Source organism: Python bivittatus, unplaced genomic scaffold (genome assembly GCF_059951505.1).
Source record: "Python bivittatus isolate LINGU-HERP-01145 unplaced genomic scaffold, Pbiv_v1 ctg000590_np1212, whole genome shotgun sequence".
Taxonomy (NCBI): Eukaryota; Metazoa; Chordata; class Lepidosauria; order Squamata; family Pythonidae; genus Python; species Python bivittatus.
The window spans coordinates 18,654,868-18,670,047 of record NW_028277086.1 but is presented as its reverse complement, the minus strand read 5'-3'; positions in this window follow the sequence as shown (position 1 = coordinate 18,670,047).

Sequence of the window (15,180 nt, the reverse complement as noted above, 5' to 3'; positions counted from 1 at the left end):
ATTTCTAGGCAATGAGAAACCTGTCAGCGTTTTTGCCATGGGCATCTCTGACCTTCCAGCTTTATATTTGAAGGGCACTCTTATCAATAGTTGTTTTCCACTGAGGCTGCAAGCTATATATGCACCCTCTCTTTGGCAATTTGCTAAAAGAAGAAACCAGTTAATTATTTTGAGCCGATGTAGGCCAAATAATGCAACTTGCTATTCTCTATTCAGAAGGCAGAGACTAGTCATCTATTTTGCGCCAATCTGGTTTAACTAATGCACATCATCAAAGCAGAAAGAGCACAGCTATTGTGATCCCTCCAGTCTAAAGGTTCCCCATTCATAATATTGCAGAGTTGTGCGAACCTTTGTAGGAATGCTTTGATTCAATTAAATTTTAAGCAAAGTGCCCCTTTGAAGCAAAGTTTTAAATTGAAGAAATGCTGGATCAGAGCAGCTACCTTGCTGTGGCCAGGTATTAAAAAAGGCTTCTCTGCCTTTCTATCAGATTGAAGTGAGTTGACCAAATCAAGTCAGCCCACTTGAGGGCTTCACATAAAGTCATCAGGAAGGACCAACTCAATTTTCCAAGTCAAGAGGGACTTTGAATTAGATTACTAAATTATCTGGAATAAGGGAATGCCTTAAGGCAGAACAGAGTAGAGTCACTTTATATGGGCCTAGAAGACAGTCCTGAATTTTACTGATTCATTGTTAACAACCTCACCTAAACCAAAGACTTTGCTAGCCACTGCTCTTTATTCCAAGAGAGGGTTGCAAGATTTTTCACCCCACACTGTCCAAAATGTTAACAGTTCTGTCATCTGACTGGAAAACCTATCTATCCATGAAAGTAAGTCAAAGCTTGTCTGTACTTTAAGGTCTTCAGAAGAAGCTTTTCTTCCTGTCCCACTGTTCAGGGGCATATCTGGCAGCAGCACAAACAGCAAAATATAGCAGCCTAGGCCTGTAGAAGGGCTGTTGCTAAATAAGCTGAATTATATTTTCTTTTGCAAGGTGATATAATTTACTTTTTATCTCAGTGTTTCTATGTTATGTGTTTTATTAAAAGTTTTTTATTTTATGATTAATTCTTATTGTTTTTATCTTGCATGCCATTTGGATGGAAAAGCAATAAATGATGAAGATGATGCTGATAGATAATTTTTTCAACCTTAAAGACTTCAGCAAGCATTGCCTCTATATTTTCAAGGGAATCTTTTCGAGGTGATCCATTTGCAATCTTGCAATAAGCAGCAGAGAACTGAATTGGTCCTCTGTTTCCAAAGAGTTTCAAAAGGGTCAGAAAGAAATTGTATAATCTAGTTGGGAAAATTTTGTTCCATAGATATTGATCTCTCACAATTGTAATTGAATGTATTATAGAAATGCAATAACAAAAGCTCTATTCCCAGCAATGTTCTGTTCTGCTCATTTGGTAAACTTGGCATTTGCACACTGAAGGGTTTAATCCATGTCCCATTTTTTGTTAATGGATAGCTTTCTATCCCAACTCAATCAAGCCTTGACAGAGTTTTTGCTTTAGTAACAAAATTATGTGATAATTTTGTGTGTGGATGTGTGTCCTCGCATGTGTGTACTGAAGTCTAATCTTATGTTCTTTTGCAAACTGTAAACAACGCTTCAAGAGAACATTTTGGAATAACATCTTGAGGGAACAGCTCATGTACTTTGGAATTTAAATCTGATTAACTGAATATATTTGAATACATTGTATATATCAAAGTTCTAGGAATTTTCCTGAATAAATTGTGCAGTTGGCACATTTAAATTATATTCAGCCTTATATTAACATCAAAATGACTTTAATGGAATAGTTTAATCTTTTCCCCCCTTTCATTGCCTAAAACAGTTTTGTTTTTCCTCTGGTTATAATGGAATTTCAGACTTTGATATGAAATTTTTTGCCATATTTTTCTTAGCTCATCTTATTAACTTGTCTGAATGATCTTTGCATATGTTAGCAAATGAAGCACTGTAATATGAAATTGCTTTTTAAAAGTCCCATGGGGTATACCAGAACAAGTCTTCAAAATATAGAAAAAAGCATCAATATCCTACATATGCTATTCTTGCAGCAATTATCCATAAGAGTTTTGATCAACTCTTACATCACCATCTGTTTTTCATCAAAAGTCTATCATTAAATACCACTGTAATTTCTATCTATAAACTATCTAAAGTCATTTTAAAATTAACATAACACAATAAAACACATAACCCATAGAAAACATGTTCATAAATTTAAATTTCAGCACCATTAGTGTGGTAAAACATTAGCAGTAAAAAATATCAAAGGAACATTATCTTAGTCATCAAACTCTTGGGGTAAGTTATCTGATTGATTTAAAAGGGGCTTGCACCATAGATTAGACTTAGTCTAACTCCTAGTGGTCCAGGAACATATAGGGTCTTGACAAAGCCCAAAGTACAGGACCTTGGAGAGCACCCATTGGTGGCTCCCAGGAAAGCAAAAAACCCAACAAAGGTCAAAACCCAAGTGAACCATTCCCAACATGGTGCTGAGAAACTATCTGGCATTCAAGATCCCAAATATTAGCCACTATTTCTAATGGTCATGACCAATGGGAGCCACCATGCAAAACAAGACTTTGCTTAAAAAAATACATAAATAAATAAAGACCTGGTGAGTGCCTTTCAGTTTCTGCTTTTCAGTTGATGACCAACAAGAAGTTAAGGAAAGAAAGAGGCCTTACATGCAGTTAAGATTTCCTGAGAAGTATAAAGGTGTATCCTGGTCCAGAATGTGTCCTTGTTATTTTGATTACCTAAACAATGAGTTTAAATTTAATTCATACAAGATGTTTGAGCTCCACAAGTATTTTGTGCTCATTTGCTAATAATTAAGATGTTATTAATTATAGGAATGTGCCAGATTTCAGGCATAAAACAAACATATTGTTTTGCACTGCCAAGCTACAGGTTTCATTATAATGCATTTAATATGTCAGTTTTTCTCTGAGTTTAACTAACTCATGCATAATTTCATTTGCCAAACAAGAACCCCCTGGATAACAAGGGCATTGCAAAATCATAACAGTGAATTCAGATAACTAATGTCAGACTGACATTTCTCCAGAGGCAACCTCTTTTCCTCATATTATTTCACCTAGGATCAAAAAGAAAACAGATACTCAAGGTTAAATTATATAAGTTCTGATTTTGGGTTGTTATTATTGGAATCTTTTTTTTTTCCACGACCAGAATTGTAAGTTGTTGATTTATAGATGTAAAGGGGATGTATCTGACTTAGTTTAAAATATACATGATATTATTATTGGTATTCCTTATGCCAATGGGGATAAATCTTTTATCTTTTACTTATCAGAAAAGGATATAAGTTAAAATGCAAAATAATGTATTTGTCTAAGTTTAAAATACATTTTACTATTTACTAAATACAGTTTACTATTACTGGTACTCTTAATGCCTTTGCTGAACAAGATTAATTGATGATTTTTTAAATAAATTGGCTATTGTTTAATAGAAAGATGAGAAATGGGAAGATGTTCTTTTTCTATAATATTAGAGAAAGTGTTAAGTTACTGCAAATGCTTATGCTTGTTTGGAGGGAGGGGGAAGTCATCTTTTCATGTCTCACTTTCTGTTTCTTTTTTTTCTCTTAATATTTTTCTTTCTTTTTTGTTTGTACATCTTTTTAGTTTTGTATTATTTATTTATTTATCTTATTTATACAGCATATTTATATGGCTGCCCATCTCACACAAAGCAACTCTGGGTGGCGTACAACTATTAAAATAAAATAACAAGTGAATAAAAACAGGCATTATAAAAAGATAAAAAGTTATTAGCTATTAGTATTCACTTTTATATATGCAAAACTTCAATAAAAATATTATATATATAAAAAGGAAACACATATACAGATGCAAATCCATACCGGCGCTGCAGAGAATATTTGACCATGCTAAAAATCTAAGCACAGAGCAGTCCAAATCCACCACTGTGTTCTCTAGCTTCACTGCTCTCCACTTCCTGCTCTAATGAGTAGCACTGGGGTGGACAATCCAGTCTGTGGGCTGCAATCAACCTCTAGCCAACCCTTTTTTGACCTTTAAGACCCAGGCATTGTATGGCTAAAAAAAGGGGGCCAGGGAAAAAAATGGTATGAATTTTCATGAATTTCTTCACTCCCTACACCACTACTATAAATCCTAGCCCTGATCAGTTTTGTTTGGCCACACACGAAAGGGAGGGAGGGAGGGAGGGAGGGAGGAAGGAAGGAAGGAAGGAAGGAAGGAAGGAAGGAAGGAAGGAAGGAAGGAAGGAAGGAAGGAAGGAAGGATCCTGCCTTGATTAAGGAATAAATTGTACACCCTATCCATTTTTCCCTATTAGCTCATATCATTTCAGGGAAATCCATATCTGTTGTCTGTTGAAAGAAAATGCCCACTTAAATTAGGATCTTAAGTGATTGGAGATAGAGGGAATAAAATATCTTTTATTGGCATGCACAATTATAATGACCACTGGGATCTTCCATTCCTGCCTAGTTCAATTTTGCGAGGCAGGCATGGTGTTCATCCTATGCTTAGTTTCCTTGGAGTAAGCTGCATGGAACTTTGATTTATATCTGAAGTATGAGAATGGATTCTCAATTTGGTAATAATCCATTTCCATAATAATCAATAGGTGCAGTCTATTCTGCCTTCCACAGAGAGATAACCCCCTCTCCGTGACAATGAAAAAAATATGAAAAAATGAACCAAAATGTTGTTTCCTTAAATTGCCTATATATAAGTTTCTCATCTGAAAATTGAGTACACATGGAATTCTTGGGTTGTAACCTTAACCCTGATAAATATAACTAATCACAGCTCCTAGAGACTTCCTCTATGGATTAACTATTTCTAGTCATGGTTGCTATAAGAGAAGTCTGGCTTGAGGAAACAAACATTGAAATATATTGTTATGAGAGACTAGTTCAAGATGACCAGGATGTTTATTTGTTTGTTTTAAAACAGATGAAGATGGCCAGGGAATTTTGGAAGAGATTTAAGACTCCATGATCATAATTTGTTGTGCACATATACAAATGATTTCAAACTCATGTCCTATTTACTAACCACATTTCTAATAATCCTATGCGTCAGAACTGCCTTATCCCTAGGGCTAAAACAGAGTGACTAGACCATCCTTTAGCTGACTTCCATGCCTAAGGTAGAACTAAAACTCAAGTTTTCCCACTTCTAGTTTAGCACCCTAACCGATAGACTAAACTGGCTGTTGCAATTTTAATTGAATATAAGCCTTATAGAGCAGGGTTCCTCAACCTCAGCAACTTTAAGATGGGTTGACTTCAACTCCCAGAATTCCCCAACCAGCCATGCTGTCTGTGGAATTCTGGGAGTTGAAATCCACCCATCTTAAAGTTGCTAAGGTTGAGGAACCCTATACAGTATCGAATCTCTTACAAGACTTTCTTATTCCTATTGAATGAATACTCCTTTTCCAGTGCAAAAAGAGGATATGTTTGCCTCAAAATAATAATATGAAAGGTGATCTTCATCTAAATTTTTCTGTTCCATGATTAATGCAACAGTTTAAGAAAATGGCATTCATAGTAGGTCGCAATCCCCAGCACTCCTAATCTCAAGGATGTAAGAAAATCTCCCTTTTTGCTTGAAAAAGCCAGCCTAGTACTCAAACAGGACAGATTCTCTCTTTCTTCTCTTTGGCAGAGCAATTAAAATACCTCATTTGAATTCCCCCAAGGAGGAATGGCTGGGAATAAGCTTCACTGTGATTAATTACAGAAAGGGCAGCTTGCTGAGGATATAGAAGAAAGGTGGGAGTGAGAAATGATCTAGCAGCAATGTATGGAAGGGGGGATTGCATGATTAAAATAAATTTTGCACTGCTTTGTATTAAGCAGCAAGTAATGAGTGAGAAGGTTGTTCTAACTTTTCTAACTTTCAACAGGCCAATGCATGTTGGTTTTGAAAGAATAAGATCTTTCACAATCTGATCAATTAGTTAGTTTGAAAAATGTTTGACTTTCAATATGTTATCATTTCCTCAAGCTTAGTAAGTTTAAATTTGAGGCAATCTTAAAAGATTAAGCAATATTAAGGGATAAACTCAAGATCTTTTGATTACTTAATGACATCAGTCTTTTGGGCACAATAGGTTTTGCACCGACTGTTAAGCAGACAACATCCTTATGCCTGTAGCAAGAGGTGGCTTCATCTTTTCCATCCTTGCACTATATAAAGACTTACTGTAAGTAGTAGCTGTTTCAGCCAGTTCTGTTCTAAACATGTCCATTCATAAATCCTACTTCCACATCAGAGATTATTTTCAAACAGCATGTAACTTTGTTTGCAGGCATATTTCTGTAAACACTGAAACTGCAAATTATGCTACACATTTTACTCTGAAGCCACAATTGTGTACACATTTTCACCCCCCAAAATTAATTGCATATGCAACTTAGTTCTGTTTTTGAAGTTACAAACTACACTGAGACATGCATAAAAACCAATGCTTAGCTTTTTTCTTTACATGTGTTAATCTGAGGAAAAGTTTGCTTCATTGCACAATGAAGACTGTACATAATCTTTGTGTGTCCTTAGTCCTTGGGGGATGACAATAACGAGCAGGGAACCTGGGAGCAGACTGCCCCATTGAAAGAAATAATGAAAAAATGATATTAGATAAAAGGCAGTGGGAACAATGAGGATGGAATTGGTGTTTCACAGAGGAGAAAGGCAATCTATAGTCCTTCAGCCTCTTGTAGCCCTTGGGCTAATTTCATGGATCCTCAGCTTAATTTCAAACCCAACCCTGGAAAAAGCCCCCTGATCTTCCTTTCAGCCTGCTTGGGAGAGAGAAATGAGGGTTCCAGAAAGAGTAAAATGGCAGTCAGATATAATTCATATAAGACTCATCCCACTTCTGGCCCAAGGCCTCTCCATGGTTTCTTTTGGCTTCCACCACCATGCAGACCCAACCAATTCATCTAGAAGAATATAATCTTAAATGATAGTTTTTTAAAAAGAGTTGTCTTCTTAGTTTTATAGGATGAGTTTGTGACCAAAGAGAGATGCTGAAAGACAGAAGGAGGCACAATGTAAAAAGGTTTAGCATAAAATAAATGAATGCTTTATTTTATGTCAGCCATCTTGGAGATTGGCTCAAGGCATACTCCATGGTTATTGGATCATTCAAAAAATATTCCAAAGAAATTGCTATGTGGGACACATGCTACCTAGAATATAAGAAAATAAGTTTTCTGCTTGCAAGGATTTGGAAGCTCTTCCTGGCCATGGAAGAAGACAAAACTGATTACTCTGTTTTCTTTATTATCAGATGTGGTTTCATGGAATCTTAACATCTGGGGTGAGAAGGACATAGCTTATCCATACAGAGTAAGGCCTCTTACTTGTACATGCCTGACATAAGGTATGCATGGTGGACAGGATGATAAACTTAAAATACCTGGGCAAACAGATTGATGGTACATGCTTATAAGAAACATCAATTTCAAAGATACATACATCGTCTTTATTTACAATCAAAGATTAAAAAAAACATATTTATAAAACATGTTTGAACTTTAGCAGAAGCCCGTCCTATCCACGGCATCATAGTTGAATGTTCTCTTGGTGTTTTCATAGCAGTTACACAGAAGGGGATATATAAGTGGTAAGTGAGAATTATATAAAGGTTCATATCTGAAAGAAGCAGAGTGGTATAAAATTCATCCAATCTACTTAGGTATTCCAGAGGTAGAGGGCAAGTTCTTATAAAAGAAACAGTATAATAAAACATGACTGTTTGGATTCCCCAGAGTTCCCATGGAAAAGTTCTGTTATCCACAGGAGTTTTGGAGTATTTACCTTTTAGAAAGAGAGATGGAAGAACTTTTAGCTAAGATCAAGTGAAGAATCAACTTCAAATAAGGAAGAAAAAAAAAAACACCAGCTTTCCTGGTCCAGTTGAACTAGAAACTTGAGACTCCCTGAAGATATGTAAGCAGTTGGAGAAGTTTCCCCCACCAGCCTCCCTTCACTCAAGAAGTGGTGGCTGTATTGTGATAAGTTCAGCTGAAATGGCTATGCAGGCTTGTAGTATCACTGGATCAGGTGGGAATATATAGAACTCTGCTAGATGTGATTATCTTTATTCACATGCTGCAATCACACACCTCTGCTCTTTGTGTCTATGAGCACACAATTTGTTTTCTTAGGTTCACAAACCATGTTACTTCTGAGGATGAGGCCAACTTCAAGAAGAAAACAAGACGTTTTGAGGATTGCAGTAGTTAAATAAAATAAAATAGGTGCATTTCAATAAGTTTGTTGCATATTAAAAATAATATTTTTAAATTTAAAAATATCTAATATTATAAATTAAAAATATTGATACACAACTGCATAATATTCCCATTACAACTGTACAAGTCCATCATAGAACTGCACATTTTGTGTAGGACTGCATTACAACTACAAGTAGTCCTCTTTTAGTGACCACAACTGGGACTGGCAACTTGGTTGTTAAGCAAAGCGGTTGCTAAATGAAACTGTGACTGTGGTTAAGATCTTACTTCACCTTTCCTTTGCTTTATAGACCTATTGTAAATGTGAGGATTGGTCACAAAGTTTGTTTGTTTATCTATCTATCTATCTATCTATCTGTCTATCTATCTATCTATCTATCTATCTATCTATCTATCTATCTATCATCTATCAAATTTATATAGCCACTCATCTCACAAAAAGTGACTCTGGGTGGCATGCGACAATTAATTAAAACAACAAACATATAAAAAACAGTAATTATTAAAATATAAAAAAAAACCCACAAGGTACAAGAGAGAGTGGAGGTTAACCATGGAGCCATCTCAGGGTTTCACCAGTCCTCTGCGACCCCCAGGCCTGATGACATAGCCAGGTCTTGAGGGACATCCAGAACATTAACATGGAGCTAACCTCACTTCAGGAGGGAGAATGTTCCATAAAGTGGGCCTTCTCTGCTGGGACCTGCAGCATGCAAAGTTACTTTTTCATCACCATCGTAACTGGCGAACGGTTGCTGTCTGAGGCAGTCGCTAAACAAGGACTACTTGTATCCCTGAAATTGGGCTGGATATAATGGTCAAAGCCATCAGGCTAGTCAATAAGACAATTTCAGATGGACAGGGTGGATAATGGGAAGATGCTATATTCTTCCACTCTGCAGCACTATCCAGTATTCACCTTATTTTCAGTTCCTGCTGAATCTATTGTAGGTAGAAGGGCTCCTCAAGTGATCACATGTAGGGAATGTCTAGCAAAATGGTTGTCCTTCTATTTCTGATGGTGTAATTGAATCCATATTTATCTGTTACCACCACTAGCTGACTTGGTTTAGACTAAGCTGCAGAATATCCAAGAATATTCTAATTTCAAAGAAAGTTGAAAACAACCCAAGAATTGTAAAGGAAAAGACTGATTGATTTTTTTAAAAAAAAATCATACAAAAGTGCATGGTGAAGAGGAAAGGCATGAAAAAAAGCAGGCCTGGGAAGCATGACTGACAGCTGTAGGATCAGGAATGATCCCTCCAGAGAAAACTATATGACATGCCTAAGAATATCTATGCCTGAATTTCACAAATTTACTCAAAAGAATGAGTCAAATTTTTGAGTGCAGCTCTTCAGTCTACTATGTAATTTCTTTTGGACAACAGATATATTGGCCTCCACAAGATTCATTTCCCAGATTTATTTGAATAAATTTTCCCCCTCTGTGTGTCGGTATTCTTTAGGAATATCTGCCTAGATTGCTGGCTGAATATCAGGAAAGAAGTCTGTTACATATTTCCCTGAAGGGTCATAATGTATTATGGTTTTTAATTCTGATAGTCTTTCATGATGCTTCTTTTTAGTCTCATGTTTGGGAAAGATCTGGGTTTTGGTTTTTGGGTGTTTTTGGAGGCATACATTCTTTTTCACATTTGGTGACTGGGAACTTGCTTGAGGTTGACATCTATTTTGTTCTGGCTAGTTGCTGCTATCACAATGTTGCATTCTAAAAACATTTGTGCTGAAATGAAAAAAGCAATGTTTGGTCACCTTATGGAGGATCTTTTGGCAAACAAGGTAAAACTGCCTGATCGTAGATTGAAATTCTGGACTGAACCCTTCTTAGGAAGAAGGTTCTTGACTTTTTAAAATGTATTTATTAATATATTGCAATCTTCCAAACTGAAGATCCATGCATTTGTTATTAAATTACTCCTTAAATGTTTATGTCCTATATGCTTTTACTTAAGTAACTTGAATAGCCAATTTAGAGTTGTATTGGGAAGGATACATTTAATTCCTCATTGGCACACTTGGAATTGCACTCCAGCTGGGGACAGACAGACAACTAAGTGGGTAGCTCAGGACAAAAACTCAAAGTGATTTAATTATACCACTAATTTCAAATCAATTACAATTAATCAAATTAATTAATCTAACACACACACCCAGGTTTAGTAATTTAACTCCTTCTGTTACCCATAATTAAAATTGGGCAGCAAATTTTACAGAGGCCTTGGGAATTAGTGTGCAATCGGAGGCCACAAATTATGTATTCATTTTTTACATGTAGGTCTTTTGTTCAAGAGCGCACGTTGCATTCCTTCCTGCCATTTCTTTCCACCAAGAACAACCCTGTGAGGTATGCTGGGTGGAGAGAAAGGGACCAGCTCAAAATCATTTCTGAGCTTCTGTAGCCAAGGATGGACTAGAACTTGGGTCTCTCCCTCTTCATCCGATACCTTAACCCCACGTCACTCTTGCTCTTAATGGGTTTGGGGCTTTACAATGAGCATCTTTTCTTATTATACCATGGAAAAATATTGCAATCTGGCCAGGGAGAAAGAGTTTATTTCGTCAGGTACTAATTGGTTGACTAATTTATTTTGTCAGGTACTAATTGGTTGACTTTTGTACTGAGCTGTAAACTGTCATCCCCAGAACCACCGTACGTTACTCAGCAGGAGAAGAAGGAGTCCACAGTAAGGTTGCCAGTCATCTGGCAAAAGGAGGACATGTTCTCCTTTTTGTCCTCATGCCCTCCATCCAGCATGCATGGCCTTAAAATCAAATATGGCCTGGCATTTTGAGTGTCTTGTTTTTTAGATTGGTTCCACAACACTAGTCATTCAAACTTTCATGTTTTGTGACTTGTACTTTGCTCATTTCTTTCCCTCATCCATCAACAGGCTCAACAGCCTAGATTTATGTCATTTAATTTATTTCCAGATTCCAGCAATCGACTTCAATCCAGCCCCTTCAAACCTATGATCCCATTTCACTATAGATCTACAGATTACGAGTCATCATACATTTCTATAGTGAAATTTGAAAAGTGCATTGTGCCTTTTCACACTAGCATATGTTCTTGAAAATAAAGATTTGTTAGAAAAATATGGCAGTTGAAAAACCAATCCTCCTGAAGCTGGAAAAGGTAATTTCATATATATGTAAACCTAAGAATTTTTTTTTTTTTTGCAATTTTTCACTGTAATTTTTGTTATGGATGGCAAGAAGTTACAATTAGTGTATCCCCCCTTTTCCCCCATTTGTCCTTTTTTCCAATTGTCCATGTCCTCCTTTGCCTGTTCAGATATCTGATAACTCTAGTCTACAGGGAAATAAGTAGGCTTGGAAATAGTTACCAGACTGGGTAAGGAAGCCCTTTTGGCTGGATCTGGCCTTTCCCACCTTTGACATAATGATACAAAATTATTTGTTTGGGAATAATAGGGTTCTTTAGACACAATCTCATTTGTGTCATTTTTATGCTTAATCAGCAAAATCGAACATCTCCTTCACTACATTATCTAACTTAAAAAGTTATGCATTATAACTGCCTTTATAGGATTTATTTTATAACATGTCCAGACTTAATTTGGACAAAGTTCATTAAAATCCCTGTCTCAACAGTCCCTTCCAATTTTATGTTTTTACAATTCTGAATCATCTCTCTCTCTTTCTTTTTCTTAAGAAAGGAGAAAACGACAACTCAGATGATAAATAACTGATTCATCTAATTAAAAGAAAGACTCCAGAAATTTAGACTTTCTGGGACAGGAAATCTGTAATAGTGGATTCATTCCATTATTAGGTTCAAGTTAACAGAAAGGGAGGAGATTGTTTTACTTCCAAAGGGATTAGGAAAATCCCAATATAAGTCTTTTCAGGCAAATCAAAACTTCCATATATGAAACTCAGTGAAGACAGTTTTCATTTATTACTTTCCAGCACTCCCAAGGAGATAGCAGTTAGTCAGATAACTGGTTAGATTCCCATCATTGCAAGCTTCATTATTCTTCATGCAGGTCTGAAACTCAGAGTGGCTAGCACAATGCATGTCATGTGCTGCCCTTGATTTATAGAGGCTGCAAGGGAGCTTTGAGGAATGCGGCCCATGAAAAGGAGATTGTGTGAAACTGACGATGAATAAGATCTGGAAAACAGGAAGCTTCTATGAAAAATTAAAGAACGAGCTGTAAAAAATAAATGGCTTAGAGGGGAAATCAAAAGGCTTTGTGAGGTAATTCTGTTTTCATAACAGCACCACCATAATACATTGATTGTTTATCTTGATATCAGATGTGATTAATGAGCTCAAGCTGGTGAGAAAGGACATCTACAAGGAGACCCGTTAGCTGATCCTTAAATGCAGGGGGTGTGCAATGGGCTATGCACAAGAGAATACTGATGTCCACCAATACAGATAGTGGCTATTGGAGGGTCCTGAAACCACATCTTGAATTTATAACCAAAAACAGAGAAAAAGACAGTTCAAAGAAATTGATAGTCCTCATTGCTTTGAAGTAGAGGTTGGTGAGATGATGCCCATAGATGTTAATTTCCCTATCAGCACATACAAGCTTTCTGCATCAATTGACTTTAATAATTTAAGGACTATTTAACTTCAAAAAAAATCAATAAAAATGGCAAGTTAAAATGTTGCAAAGCATTAACCTCTAGTGTTGCTGTTCAAAATAGTATGTTTACCCCACATAGACAATATAAAAATAACAATAATGGGTGGGTGCAACTAAGAGAACTTGCATGCAGTGTGCTTATCTGCCCAGGAAAAAGACAAAGTAAGTTGGTGGGGTCTGGCTGGGTGTGATTGAAAGGAAGAGCCACCCCATGTTGCAATAGCATCTAGTTTGTGAATGGGCAAGCCTACTATTGGGTAACATTTTTGTGACGCCTTTCCCTTAAAATTCCAAATATGTACAACATTCCCCAAAGTGTGCCTATTCTGGTTCTGCAGGAACATGGGTAATTGTTGAAGAACACATTTTTCCCTGCACCGAAAGACAAAAATGTTTGTGCATTTCTACACAATGGCATCTGTGAAAATCCTATGTATTATTCGGTATCTATGATTTATGCATAAAAGAGTCTTACCAAAACATGCCTCCTAGGAGGGGAAAATGTCTTAGAATATGTACACGTGACATTACACCTAATAAAAAATGCTTTTCCCTAGACAGAAAAAGGGTTTTGTTTTCTAACAAGATATGGCACTTTTGTGTGTGTGTGGGGGGGGGGTGTTGCCCCAGTTTTATCTTGGGCAGGATTGGCTGAAAGAATCATTGACCATGATTCAATATGCTATAGTAAATACACGAACTCCATTCATTCTGAAAAAGTGTGAACAATAATCCAAGTTCAACGAGACCAATTTACAAAAAGTTTAATTATGATTAGCAAGTTGGGGGGAAGGAGAGCTGGTTGAATTCTAGAGAATTGGTCTATATCATAGTCTTTCCAATAGATAATAAAAACAAGCTGCTGAGGTTTGATCATTATAATGACATGTAGGAACCACCTGTAGTTTCTGAATCTGTTGAAATATTTATCAGTACTTTAGATTCAGCTTCTGGCTGGCTTGGAAGTCCTGTAAAGCTTGCCTGAAACCAGATGTTGGATCTTCACAGCCCTCAAATGTGATCAACGTTCAGTGTGCAGGACTATGCCTTCATGCTACATCTTTAGGAACATACAGTGTGTTTGGGAAGCTTTTCAAAACATACTTTCCCACATACTTCACAAACCACAAAGTGTGGTAATCAGCAGTAGGTCTTTCACAGCTTCAAAAGGCTTTATCAGTGTGAAGGAAATCAATAGCCTCAGGAAAGCAATGGCACAGGACCAGCATGCCAAGCTTTGAAGGTTTCTCCCTCCCCCTTTAATTTCATTCCCAAGACACAGTGGTAATTAGAAAAGTGCCCCCATTCTAAAATGACTTCTCCAGAATTCATTGTCAGTAACTGCAGCTCATAGAGGTGGATAGGTTGATACACAGCAAAATATGCCAGAGTTTTACTAGACCATCTGTTAGATAGTAATGGTGAGATGTCAAAGCATACAGCCATTAAGTACCATATATTTTCAATATTTGAAGCTGTTTGATGATAAGCAATCCCCTGACATTAAAACTCTTGTTTCTAGGAGGTCTTTGGAAAATATCCAACCCAAGCTCAATGTTCATATGCAGTGTCACAGTTCATAATGTATTTATTTCAGAAAAGTAGTTCAACTTCAAGCAAGAAAAGACAGCAATCGCTTTCAGGAATGTTCACCCAACCCAGTGAGTCTTCTGCTAACCTCAAAACAGATTAATTGTATAGTAAAGATGAATCAAACATGAACCAGCTGGGGTGCCATACTGCAGGAAGAAGACCAATACTCATTAATAAGCTGTTCAAATTCTGTAGGATTATTCCTGTGTCAAGCTCCCTGGGTAAGTGGTTATTTATTGATATTAACCAGCTTTCCCTATGCTGGCAACTTCCAAATGTTTTGACCATAGATCCCAGAATTTCATACTAGCATAGTTAGAAATTCTGTCAGCTGTTATCCTATACGCAGGGCTCCAAATTACTGGATGCTACATGGAGTTGTGTAACAAACCTATGTGTCCAAGGCTAAAAACCCACTGCTTCCTAAGTGGGGCTGTTTTAAAAGGAAAAATTGTCCCATTTCAATAACATTTCTGCAGTTTGTAATGATATCCACACTTCTTAAAATCACATTTCCAACTTTAGTTCTCAAGGTATTCCTTTGGTCTCCTTCACACCTCAAATCTTCATTATTAATGAATATATTTAAGGAGTCTATAATAGAATAGTTGG